This window comes from Acomys minous, assembly GCF_964271855.1.
Source record: "Acomys minous genome assembly, chromosome: 8".
Classification (NCBI taxonomy): domain Eukaryota; kingdom Metazoa; phylum Chordata; class Mammalia; order Rodentia; family Muridae; genus Acomys; species Acomys minous.
In genome coordinates this window covers 10,446,038-10,458,518 of record NC_140489.1, presented here as the reverse complement: position 1 = coordinate 10,458,518, position 12,481 = coordinate 10,446,038, and the positions used below count along the sequence as shown (strand labels likewise).

The 12,481-nt window shown below is 49.3% G+C and overlaps 1 long non-coding RNA gene across 1 annotated transcript in view; it reads left to right on the top strand.

Moving 5' to 3' along the window:
* The window catches only part of LOC311603596, a 32,658-nt gene extending 30,416 nt beyond the window's left edge, over positions 1 to 2,242 (top strand). Inside the window, exon 7 of the long non-coding RNA XR_014781160.1 lies at positions 1,930 to 2,242. This is a non-coding gene — a long non-coding RNA (uncharacterized lncRNA). The remainder of the gene's footprint in view (positions 1 to 1,929) is intronic.
* Positions 2,243 to 12,481: the final 10,239 nt, after the last annotated feature.

The window sequence follows — 12,481 nt, the reverse complement described above, 5'->3', positions numbered from 1 at the left end:
TCTCTCTCTCTTTCTGTCTCTCCATTCCCACTCCACAGAAGCTCCACCCCCTCTCAGTTTTTTTTTTAATGTTGTCTCTGGCTTTCAAAGCCCTAGTGTCTCAGCCCTGGTTGCCCTTATGCCCTTGGTGTTGTCACTGTGTCCTGTGGGCGCAGGAGCTTGTGCTTTCATTGTTCCCTCTGATCACCGTGTTTTTGTACCTATCACAGCCACTGCCAAGATCTCGATTCTGCCTCCCTCAGGCTGTGTTCAGGGCCCTGCAGCGTGGCCCTTCCTGTCCATCTCCTGGCGTTGACAACTTGTTGGAAGCTTTGCTTCCGTGCTCTGTGGTATCATATAGGGAAAGGTAGATCGGACCCTTTGCTCAGATGATTTTGAGTCTTTGTCTGGGTACCTGGTTTATAGGTCATTCTGTTAGGTAGCTTGTGTCCCTTAAAGGCAAAAAAAGGCATGCCTGGAGCCTGGCAAATAAGAGATGTGTAGATTAAACTCCAAGGTTTGGGCATGCTCTAGTCCAGTGTCAGTCACCCTGTCACTCATGGGTGCCTAACACTTGCTCCATGAAGGAGGATGTGGGGAGTGCTAAGCGGATGTGGATGAGTGGATGGCTGGGAGGTCTTTCTGTAAGGGAGTCTCCCCACAAAGTCTACAGAAGCCTTCAGACCTTTCCCTGGAATCTAGTCAGCCACAGGAGGTCCCTCCTGGTGGAAACACAGTTTGGGAGATACTTATGTCTAGAATAAAACTTTTTTTGTGTGTCTAGAATGTCCTCATTGATGTTTTGGCATGAGTGATTCTGAAAAGGATTGGTTTGGCAGTTCCCAAATTCTAGGGAGGACTTGGCTGTGCCCATATCCTCTCCAAGGCCCTCTTCCCCAAAAGCCTTTGTCCCTACCATTAGTGACAATCAGCAATGACTTTTAAGTAACTTGTGAAGTTTGGGGCACAGCCATGAGCACCCAGAAGAATGAGGATAGAGGAGTTTGGAACCCAGACCTTGGTTTCTTATTTTCTCTAGAGCATTCCTTGGGCACATGGGTATGGGTGGGGTTCCAAGGGTCTTGCCCATTTGGGCTTTGGATCTGTTTTTCTTTTTTCTTTTCTTTAACTAACTGAACCTTGAGCAGATTACCAGAACCATCCTAAGCCTCAGTTTCCCCTCTTGCACAAAAGGGTATCACTGGTGATATCTTATGGGATGGCCAGGGGCCCATCTATGGTTGCTCATGAGAGTCAGGGTCTGGGTTCTAGTCTGTCTTATGCCCTTGCTGACCATGTGGCTTTGGCTGTTTGTCCTAAGCTTGAAATAATCAAACCCGCCTGGTGTGGTTATTGGGAGATTCAGTGAGCTTATTTGTGTGAAAATGAGTGTTTGGTTGCTTGGTATGCAAGTGCTCCTGTCTCCTATCCCACACTGGCAGCTATGGAGGTGGCCATAGGTACCAGGTCCACATGTGCTCTGGTGTCTAAGCCCATGTGAAACTCTGGCAGAGTGGAGGGCTGGAGGGGTAGCACCTACCCAGCTCTGGAGAAACATAGACGGAGGCAATGTTTAAGATTCAGTAGTTTTGTTGGGGGACATTGAGGTACAAGTGGGAGACAGACTTGGGAGAATATTTAGAAGATCCCCTCCAATGGGGCACAGCTGATGCCTTTGAAAAACCACCAAAGTTTAATAGAGGGTGAGTTGGCTAGAAGACGTGTGGGTGGTGTGAAAAAGATGCAGTGTAGAATGCATTAGTGAGGGCAGGAGCTGGTGGCTAGGTGTTGTCCCACCCCCATAGCTGCCCAGAGCTTAGGCTTTCTGAGCATAGGGTTGGGTGGTCCCCTCCAGTCTGTAGCCTGCCTGGTGACAAGAACTCTTGTCAGCCACTGGGATAGGGAGCAGGTGGTCTTCATCTGCAGCTGTGTCTCTCTCGGCCTCCACAGCCCCGGGGACGCCTTGCACATTTCCTGTGGGACATGCTGGACCCAAGACTCTGGACCTGGGCCTCCCCTTGTGTAGAGAGACCCACCTACTGACTGATGAACTGCGCTGACTTTGGGGTCAGGCATATGGCCTTGATCCCTGCCCATGGACCCTGAGACTTGGGGGGGGGGGGAAGCTGTTGAGTCCACAGCTGTGCAATGGGCTCCAACTCCCACCTCACAGGGCTGTTGTGAGGCAGCTGCAATGTGCTTAGAAGCATGGGGCCTGGCGGCTCATGGTGCTCTCAATAAATGTTTCTTGTCTTAACTAAAACAGTGATGGGTGTGCTACTAATACAAGGAAGGGCGGGTGTCTTGCTGGGGCTTCCTTTTGCAGTGTAATGGGGCAGAGGAACTGCCTCCAATGCCTTAAATCACCTTTGTGCTGCCTGATGTGATGATGCACTGGGGCCTGATGAAGGGCCTCCTGCGTTCAGCATGTCAGTTTCCTTCCGGAAAGGAGATCAAGCAAGAGATGTGGGAGGTCTGGCTTTGGAGCCTAAGGGGCTCACAGCTCCGGTCCTTGGAGCTCCAGAGAAAATGTTGCTCCGGGGCTGAGTTCTGTGCACCCCCTTGCCCTCCACATTCTCCGGGGCCATGCCAGGGCCCTAGCTGAGAAGTCATCATGACCCAGATGCTGGGCCAACACAGTTTCTACAAAAGTGGTTCCTGAGTGGGACTCTGTGAGTGCTCAGACATTCCTTTGCCTGGCAGCAGGTATGCTGGTTGAGTGTGGGGATGTTAACCCTACCCTCATGACTTCTGAGGGGGCTGGGGGTGGGGGGATGGACAGTTAGGCTGTCTGAGCAGTCTGGGCCTGAGAGGAGGGAGTCGGGAGCAAGTGGAAGGGGAAATAGAGTTGAATGCTGGTAGATCCTGGCTCTTCTAGAGCAGATGACATGAACATCATCCCAACCAAGAAGATGATGGCCGTAACCACCACAGCTGCCACACGCCTACCACCACCAAAGCTGCTACACGGCTACCACCACCACCGTTGCCACATGACGACCAACATCTACTATGATCACTGCCTTTGCTGCTGCCACTATTTCCACCACCTCCCTTTCTCTTCCTTCCTCTTCCCTCTTTGTCCTTCTTCCAATTTCTTTCTTCTCCCTCTGCCTCTTCCCTATGCATCTTTCCTTTTCCTTCTTTCAATTATTCTTCTTCCTCTTTCTTCTTCTCCTCCTTCTCCTCTTCCTTCTCTTCCTTGTCTTCCTCCCTCCTCTTGTCTTCCCTCTTTTCTCCACCTCCTCATTCTCACAGAGAAGTGAGTTGAGAGTTCTTCAGTCAAATGCAACTGCAAGTACACAGGACCAACTACGGGCTCTCTGCTGAAAGCACCACCTTGAAGAACTGGCCACAACCCAGCCCAGAAGAACCAATACCAGCCATGGATGGACACTATGGCATGAGTGGTTTACGAGTAACAGTGCAAACAGCAGTGAAAAGACGTGCCTTCAGAAGTTGTGCCCAGCCAAGAGAATCCAAGAGTCCAGAAGATCCCTTTCTTTGGTGATCAAAGCCTTCCTATGAAGTCCAGGCGTCTAGAATGAATGCCCTAATCATGCTCCATATAAAAGACTTCCACTCCAGCCTCTGATGGAGCCCACACGTCCAGAATAAAGACTTCCTCGATGTTCCAGATAAAACCCCTCATCTTTCAGCAAGCCTCAAGTTTTGTCAGAGTCTCTAAGTGAAGGCCTGCCTCTATAGTCCAGCTGAGTCCCAAGCCTCTGATGTTTAGACATACAGAATAAGGAATCTGCTGAGGTCACTGAACCAGGATGCTAACCGCAGTCTCTGACAGACTTTGGACATTAAGGATGAGGTCTTCTTTTGGTATCTCAGAGCTCAAAGCCCAGTGTTAGCCTCTGATGGATCTCAGAGACCCAGAAGGAGGAACTTTTTTGATTTTTTCCTAGAGATGGGTCTCTAACTCTAGCTCTTGTGTCCAGTAGAGCCCACAAGTCCAGAAAGAGGGACTTCCTTGACCTTCTTGGTGCCAAGCTCCAGCTGTAGCCTCTAATGAAACTCAGATTTCCAAAGAACCTCCTTCATATTCTAGACCTGAAGCCCAGCTCCAGTCTCCAGTAAAGCACAAATATTTGGACAGTAGGACCTATTTGAGGTTCGTGAGCTGAGGATCCAACTTGAGTCTCTCACAAAGCTCAAATGTCCCAGAGAAATGAACATAATTGACAATATAGAGCCATCATGCCATCTGTCACTTTTGAAGACGCTCAGAGCAACCACCACCATTTTCTAGACCTAAGACTGTGGTTTAAGACTCCAGTGAGGCTTATACATGCAGAAAAAAGGACCTCTTTGACTCCATCTCTCTCTGTTCAGCTGTCCAGGCCTGGCTCTCTTGACTCTCTAAAGCTAATAGTTAGGCTCGCATCTTGAGTGATGCTCAGAAAGATGAATGCTCTAGAGCAAGAACTTCACCTTTACTCCTTGATGAAACTTAGATGTCCAGAAAGAGGGACCTCTCCGATGTTCTAGAACCAGGACTTGACCTCCAGCATTTGGTGAAACTCCATGATGTTCTTCTGTGATTTTTAGAACCAAGACTTCACCTTCAGCCTTTTATGCCTCATTTCCAGTGAAGCTTAGGTGTCTAGAAGTGGCATTCTTCATCGTGTTCTAGAACCAGGACTCTACTTTTAGCCTTTGATGATGTTCAGATGTCCAGAAAGAGGGGTCTCCACAATGTTCTAGAACCAGGACTCTGTCTCGAACATTTGGTGAAACTCAGATGTCTTAGGTCAAGTGTGACCTCCATGATGTTCTAGAACCAGGACTGTACCTTTAGCCTTTGATGTTCAGATGTCCAGAAAGAGGGGTCTCCACAATGTTCTAGAACCAGGACTCTGTCTCAAACATTTGGTGAAACTGAGACGTCTTAGATCAAGGGAGACCTCCATGATGTTCTAGAACAAAGACTCTGCATTTAGCCTTTCATGACCAGATGTCCAGAAAGAGGTATCTCCACAATGTTCTAGGACCAGAACTCCATCTCCAGCCTTTGATGTCCAGATGTTCAAAAAGAACGACCTTCCATCATGTGCTAGAAGCAGGACACCACCTTCAGCCTTTGATGTCCAGAAAGGGGAGCCTTCCTGATGTTCTAGAATAAAGACTGTACTTTCATTCTTTGATGAAACAGAGAAGTCTAGAAAGAGGGTCCTCAGAGTTCTAGAACTAGAATCCCAGCTCAAGTTTCTGAAACTTAGACACTGAAACCTCCTTGGTGCTCTTCAACAAGATCTACAGTCCAGTCTATAGTGATGACCAGAGGTCCAGGAATGTGGCTCATTTTCATGTGCTAATGCCAAGAATCCAGACCATCATCAGAGAAGCTCAAGTGTCTAGAAAGAGAGACTTTGTTGATTTTCTCAATCTAGAATTTCATTCCAATATCTAGTAGAGCTCAGGTGTTTAGAAGCAGAGAACTCCATATTGTTCTAAAGATAGAGCTCTGGTGAAGTTCAGATATGCGCAGAAAGAGACCTCTTTGTTGTTATAGAGTGGAGATTCAATCGTTAGCTTCTGATAGAGTTCCAATATCCAGAAAGAGAGACCTTTGTGATGTTCTAAAGTGGATGATCTATCCAGAAGAAGAGACATCTTTGGTGTTCTAGAGCTGAAAGTCAAGCTTCAATTTTGCAGAAAAACCTCAGATATCTGGAATTGGAGGAAAAAAATCTTGGAGACTGTGTGCTTTACTGGGACAGGGCTGAGAGTGTCCAAAGTTTGACTTAAGACTGGAGAGGGCAGACAACAGTGCTTTTCTTGTGACCCGTGGCATTCAGTGATACTAACGTGAAAGACACTTCCAAAGTTACAGAAGAAGGGATGTGGAAAAGGGACTCATAGTAGCAGAGCCAAGTGTTTTAAGAACATGACAGCTGATATCATGGAGTGCTAATAAGGAGCATTCAGTGATGCTTGCCGAACAGTGTGTAATGCCACAGAAAAGTACAGTTTTATGCTTTTTAGATGTGCTGTGCTCATGGCTGAACATACACCAGCCTTGACCCCACAGGAATGCCAAGTTGGCTGGACCATGGAATGTAACCCAAGCTAGTTTCTGCGGCTTAGCTCCTCTCCCAGTGCAAGGTGCTAAACGCCCACTCTGTGTCCTGGTGTCAAGCTGTGACCTCAGAGCTGGTTAGAAAGGGCTGCCCTCCTTTCAGCAATAGAAGTTCAGTGAATTTGAGGCTGGGACCAGGCGAAGACCATTGTGATGACTCTAAAGACTGCATCAGCCACAAAGGAGATCCCCAAATATTTGGAGGCATGGACACTGACATACCAGATGAGGCTAGATTTGGGGCTGAACTCTTGCCTTGGACTTCTTGTTAGCATCTTTTGTCCTCAAAGAACACGGTTGACCCCATACTGTTCACTGAGCTTGAGAGATGACAAACAAGTAAGAGAAAATATAGTGACTTATTCAGAAACTGCAAAAGCATCATGGAGGGCTCCAGTCCATGACAAGGGATGGAGGCACTTTGAGGAGGAACCTTTAAAGGTCATTCTGGACAGGCCAACTGAACAGCCTAGCCACCGAGGCTTCTGAAGACTTGATCTCATCAGTTACACTATTCCTACATGGTTCCATCAGCGTATCTCCCCAAAGGACTCTTTATTTACCTGGAGTGTGGAAGAAAGGAAGCAGCTAGCCAGAGTTCCTGAGACACACCCTGATGATGCTACCATCATTTTGTGATGCTTCCTGGACATTCGGTTGAATTTGGACTGCGCACACAAGAACCTAACCTGATGAACTTAACCTGGCATTCTAGAGCTGCGATGGAAGGAAGGAGCAATACCATCTTCAAGGACTGTCTCATCCTGTTCCTGCTGATTGCCGAGTTCCTAGACGTGTCTACAACAGATTTTGAAGCCAACTGAAGGACTGGTGAACCCAACTCGGCGCTATGAAGAATTAGCAAATCTTCAGAGAGGCCACTCCTCAGCTGTACGCGCAAGGCTTGGACAGAATGTGGTGGTGCCAAGAACAGCACAGACTCCAAGACCAGGGGACACAGCTTCGGACTTGAGGTAGACGCGGGTGCTTGGGCATAGCTTACGTAGTGGAGTATTTGCCTAGCCTGTGTGAGGTCCTGGGTTCTAGCACTAGTCTGACACCCAAAGTAAGGGAGAGAGAGTGAGAGAGAAAGGAAAGAACTAAAGAGAGTAATGCCCTTTCTTCCTGTCTAGGTACTACTGGGTATTTGCTCAGATGCAGTTTATCCCTCTAGCCTCAGTTTCCCCCATTACTCCATTTCTTCTTTTCCAGGCTGCTGCAGGGTCACCTGTCTGTGTCCTCTCCATCCACCTGATTCTATAACTCTTAGCATTCAGAGTCAAGTGGTGTGGTCCAGTTGACCATCACCAAGGCATGCTGAACTTTGTCAGTGACAGCCAGTGGACAAAAGGAACCAGAGGCAGGGAAGTGGATGATGACTGCAGGAGAGGGAAATCATAGTCTCTGTCCCTCTTAAGGAGGAGCGTCTCTGATACTCTCAGCTCAGCGTGGAGGGCTTGTGGCTTGGATATGCTTGGGTCACAGTTTTCTCCAGATGACTGTAATTTTCCTCTTGTCCTCACTGGCAGCTGCCATTACAGAGGCTGAGCTGGAGTGGGACAGGGCGGGTAGGCAGTCAGTCAGAAGCTTTACCCCCAGAAGTCTTCACGTGCCAGCTTTCATAGTTGATATTTCTAATTGTCTGTCCTCCCATTTGCAATGTATGTTGGACTCAGTCCCAGATCCCATACCCACCTCTCCCTCAGAGTGTCTTATTTGGGGATGTGGAAGTCTGATAGAGATTTCTAGAAAGACCCTCGCAGAGGCTGGAACCATAAGTGGCCCAGGGGATGGAGAGGCCAGTCAGTAAAAGACAGGCTGAATTCCACAAAGGAGGGAGCCCCTGAGTGTCCTACGAAGACACTGGTTAGGATCATGTGCTGGTGGTAGGGTCCTAGACACCCCAAGATTTCACAGCTGACTCTCTCAAGCCCCAGGTCCCCCTCCCCACTCCCATGAATCATCCTAGACAAGATTTTTAGAGTTTGATGCTAGCTTAGTTCAGCCTGGCAGGTATTGACACCTTCTGTGTGCAGGTGACATTCCAGAGTGTGGCTAGGTAGTAAGGTGGGTCCACTTGGGGGGAGGGTAGTCAGCAAGCTTGGTCCGGGGACCTGGGCATGGAGGTGGGTGCTGGGCGGGGGGCGGGAGGTGGTGTTATCACAAATCACTGTCTATATACCTGCACTTTAAAAAGCACTTTATTGTTTGCATGGTGTTGGTTGATGGTGGAAAGTATGAGTGGAGTTGTGCAAGTGCGTGTATGCATGTGTGTGCATGTGTGCGTGTGTCTGTGTGCATGTGCGTGTGCGTGTGCATGTGTATCATAGACAGAGACCCTGATCTCCGAGAGAATGTGTCAGGACCAAGCCACATATTTCCAGGTGACTCTAGTGGGAGTACAATCCTTTTCCTTGCTGATGTGGGCTTCAGATTAATGTCCTATCCTCGCTCTACTTATTAGAATCATTGTGATCCCTCTGAAAGCCTGGGCCTTATGGCTCACAAACCCTGTGCTCATGAAGCTTATGAGTGTGCCTCTTCTGGAGGTTTTGCTACTTGGGAGCCTTGGCTGGGGTCTATCCCGCCACCTCTTTACCCGTTTCTTGGGCATTCACAGGGCAGGACATAAATAAGCTCACATGCCCACTGGTCCATGTGTTAGGTTCAGGTGGGCACTGAGCTCCCATCAGGGGTCTCAGCATGCCGGGGCCCCAGTCTATGTGAGTTGTGAAGATGTGTGTGTGTGTGTGTGTGTGTGTGTGTGTGTGTGTGTGTGTGTGTATGTGTGTGTGCATATGTGGATGTTAGTATATGTGCCTGCCTTGAGTGTGTGCCTGTGCATGTGAGGGTGTGTACAATGGATGGTGGTGAGTGGCTGCGGGTGAGAAGGGACTGAGTGGATCTCCCCCAAACCCCCAGATGCCCTAGGTGCAGACTCCACATATACTTTTGCCCCAGCACCCTCCTCCCCCACCTCACCTCCTGGCTTTGCCCATCAGCCAGTTGGTGTGGCTACTGCCCCTACAGGGTAAGAGTGGTAGTCAGTTCCTCCCACTTGCATCTTCCCACTTCCCGCTCCCCCTTCTTTCCTGGCCGTATGTCTCAGACGTCCTTCACTGCACGCATGAGTGGGGTACTAACCCTCCTGAGCTGCCAACAGCTCCTTCCATTGCCTTCTCTTCCTTACATGGAGTGGGCCAATGGCTCCTGACCCCTTGCTTGTGGTTCTAATCAACTCCCTAGCCCCTCACACCCCACTCCCCAGTTTCTGGGAGAGGTGACTGGGCTAGAATGGGCCCACCTCCTTACACCAACCTCCCAGCCCCTTCCTGGGGTATCTGTCACCCTGTGGTGCTGGCCTGGGGACCTCAGGACTGGATGACCTTCCCAGCTTGCACTGCTGCATCCCATCTTCCACAATGCCTCAGACACCTGCAGCCTTATCCCAAAGGTTCACCGAGATGTGACATTATCCACCGGGCTCCAGGTAAGTTCCCTGCACCCTCCACTGTGCAGGTAATGAGATTCGGAAACCGCGGGCAATATATACTGTTTTCCTGATGAAAATGGCTACCATAATCTGAACTGAAGGTCACTGATGACATCGGAGTTTTTCTGAGAAAGCACTGGGTGATATGCCAGTGAGGTTTGGCGGGGATAAACAAATTCAGATGTCGCTGGAATATTCTGGTGAACCAGTCACAAGTTTATTGGACAGTATGCCAGAGGCCACTTTATTGCTTGCTAACTTTTCTACCTGCCATGAAAGTCTGATGATGGACAATGTAAAAGTTGAAAAAATTTAAAGAAAAGTAAATATGACTTATTAGATCGATGAGAAGGCTCAATAGGTGAAACTTGTATAAACTTGATGACCTGAGTTCAATCCCCAGAACCTGCTGGAGGACAAAGAAGGTTCTTGAGAAAGTTGTACTCTGGCCTCCACAGTGCGTATCCACACTCTCGCATACACAATAATAATAATAATAATAATAATAATAATAATAATAACATTTTAAAAGATAATTTAAAGGGCTTTGGGAGGAGGAGCAATGGCTCTCCTGAATTCCACATGAGGATTTGTGAACAGAATCTGTTTACCAGGCCCTGCTCAGGGGCATCTACTACCCCTACCTGGTGGACTCCCAGGCTCAGACATTCTCCGAACGTCATGTGGGGATAACAAATGATCTGTCGTTTTGAATGGTTGGGATGTGGGATCAAGTTAGAATCATGGCCCACACTGGCCTTCACAGAGAGAGGTTTTCCAGGCTTAGCCTGTGTCCTGGCTTTTTCTTGCTGCCTATCTTGTTTTGGGGGATCCATCTCATGCATGCCTGTCACCATGGATTTCCTCTTCATGACTTTCATCACTTCTACCTGGCCTCTTTCATCATCCTGGGCACAGCATCTCACCTCTGGCTAGTCCGGCCTCCATCACCTACCTCACCTCCATCACCCTCGCTTCTGGGCTCATTCTGGCGGCCAGGGCCTTGTACATGGTAGGCTTTCATTCATTCGTTTCCACATTCGGTGAAGGTCTACTGTGTGCCAGGCCCTGTGCCAGGCATCGTGTAGATGGACGTTGCCCTTGGGAGTCCGCACCTCTGGGAGACACATTCAAGCCGCTGGATGGCAAGAGAGCCCTGTGTCAAGGCCTCTTGGGGACACGGAAGCAGGGAGGGGTTGTGGATACAAACTCTCCCGAGGTATTGCCAAATGAATCTGCAAGGGGAGTCCTATGTCCCATCTTTGTTACCTATGGGTACCATGTGCTCAGACCATCAGAGATGAGACCCTCCCAGATGGTTCCCTCCCAGGTCCCTGTTCCCTAGCAGCCTTGTTTCTTTGTATTCTGTACCCTGGTCTCTGCTCAGCACTCTTGGGTGTCTGCTTGGCTGGGGGTTGGTTCCTGGGCTATTTTCTATGCACTTTGGGGCTCCAGGGTGAATGGGCTTTGCTCTGTCTGTTGTTACTAATCCTTGTTTTCTTGTTCATGTGCTGTTAATCATCTCTTTTGGAAGTTCCTATGTCTGAGAAATTGTCAATTTTTCTTAGAAGGGTGGGCTCACGTGACTTGAGGTTTCCTTTAAGGCTTGGCATGTACTTAACATTGGGCACTGTGGTGGTCTTCAGGGGCTGTTCCAGGGTTCTCAAGAAGGCACTATTGGGGTGACTCTGTATCCTTTGTGGTCTATGTCCTTGAATGTTTTCTTAAATTCAGAACTGGAGTTGGGTTGGATATGTTGATTGCTTGGGGCCTGAGGATGAGGCCTCAGTACAATCCCTTCAACCCAGGGCACCACAGTTACTCGGGGGTGGGGGGGGCGGTCAATCTTTAGATGCTTATGGAGGGGTGTAACCCACTCCTCAGCTCAAGTTATACAGAACCCCACCAATGTATGTCACCCTAAGCCCCCACCTCTCCTCACATGTCACGTATTTCTGCTTCCCACTCCTGTGTCCCACTGACTTCCTCAACCTGCTTAAGTCCCCCATGGTGAGTCACGTGAAGGTTCTGTCACCCTGAGAAGTTTCCCCATTCGTGGGTCACATTCATTCCCTCCTCCTTACCCACGTGTGATGCTCAGTCCCTCCGTGTCACGCCTACGCTCATCACCTCCATGTTACGTTAGGTCCAGTATCTGCTCTCCTGTCACAGGCTTCCTCCTACCCATTTGTCACACTGATGCCCTCTGTGTCTCATGCCAAGTCCCCTCCACAGGTTAGCTGTGCCTCAGGAGCCTCTCATTCATGTCAGACCGCCCCCCCCCCCGGACTACTGCGTCTTCTTCCTCTTGAGATACAGTGTCAGGCGCCATATCAAACCCCTCTCTCAGTTGTGTGTTACCCTGAGCCCCTCCTCCACTGTGTCTCACGGAGTCTGCAACAGTTACCAGATGGCCCCTCTAACCTATGCACACAAGTCAGGCTGAGTCTTGCTAATGAGTCCACCATACCGTCCTCTAGTTACGTCATACCAAGGACCCACCCCCCCTTTTATGTCCTAGTAAGCCCCTCCTCCACGCAATTATCACTCGAGTCCCCTTCCCTCATTCTTGTGCCACACTGCGCCTTGCTCCTAGTTGAGAACTACACAGAGCCATCTGTTTATTCACGAGTCTCTCTGTAGCCGTGTGTCTCAAAGGCTTTACCCCACATGTGTGGCTGGACTCGCCTCTCTTCCTGATATATTGAACCTCTTCCCCACCCCGGATAGGTGCGATACCCCGAGTCCCTCTCTCACCCTCATGTCACCCCAAGTTGCTCCACACTTGGATGTCACACAGAGGTTCTCCTGTATCCAGAGCTCACATAAGGCTCTCCCGACTGAGGCCACAGTAAAAGCTGTGTCTGTTCCAGCTTCTGTTGCAGAAAAGCCCACTCTGCTTCTTAGTGTCCCACCCA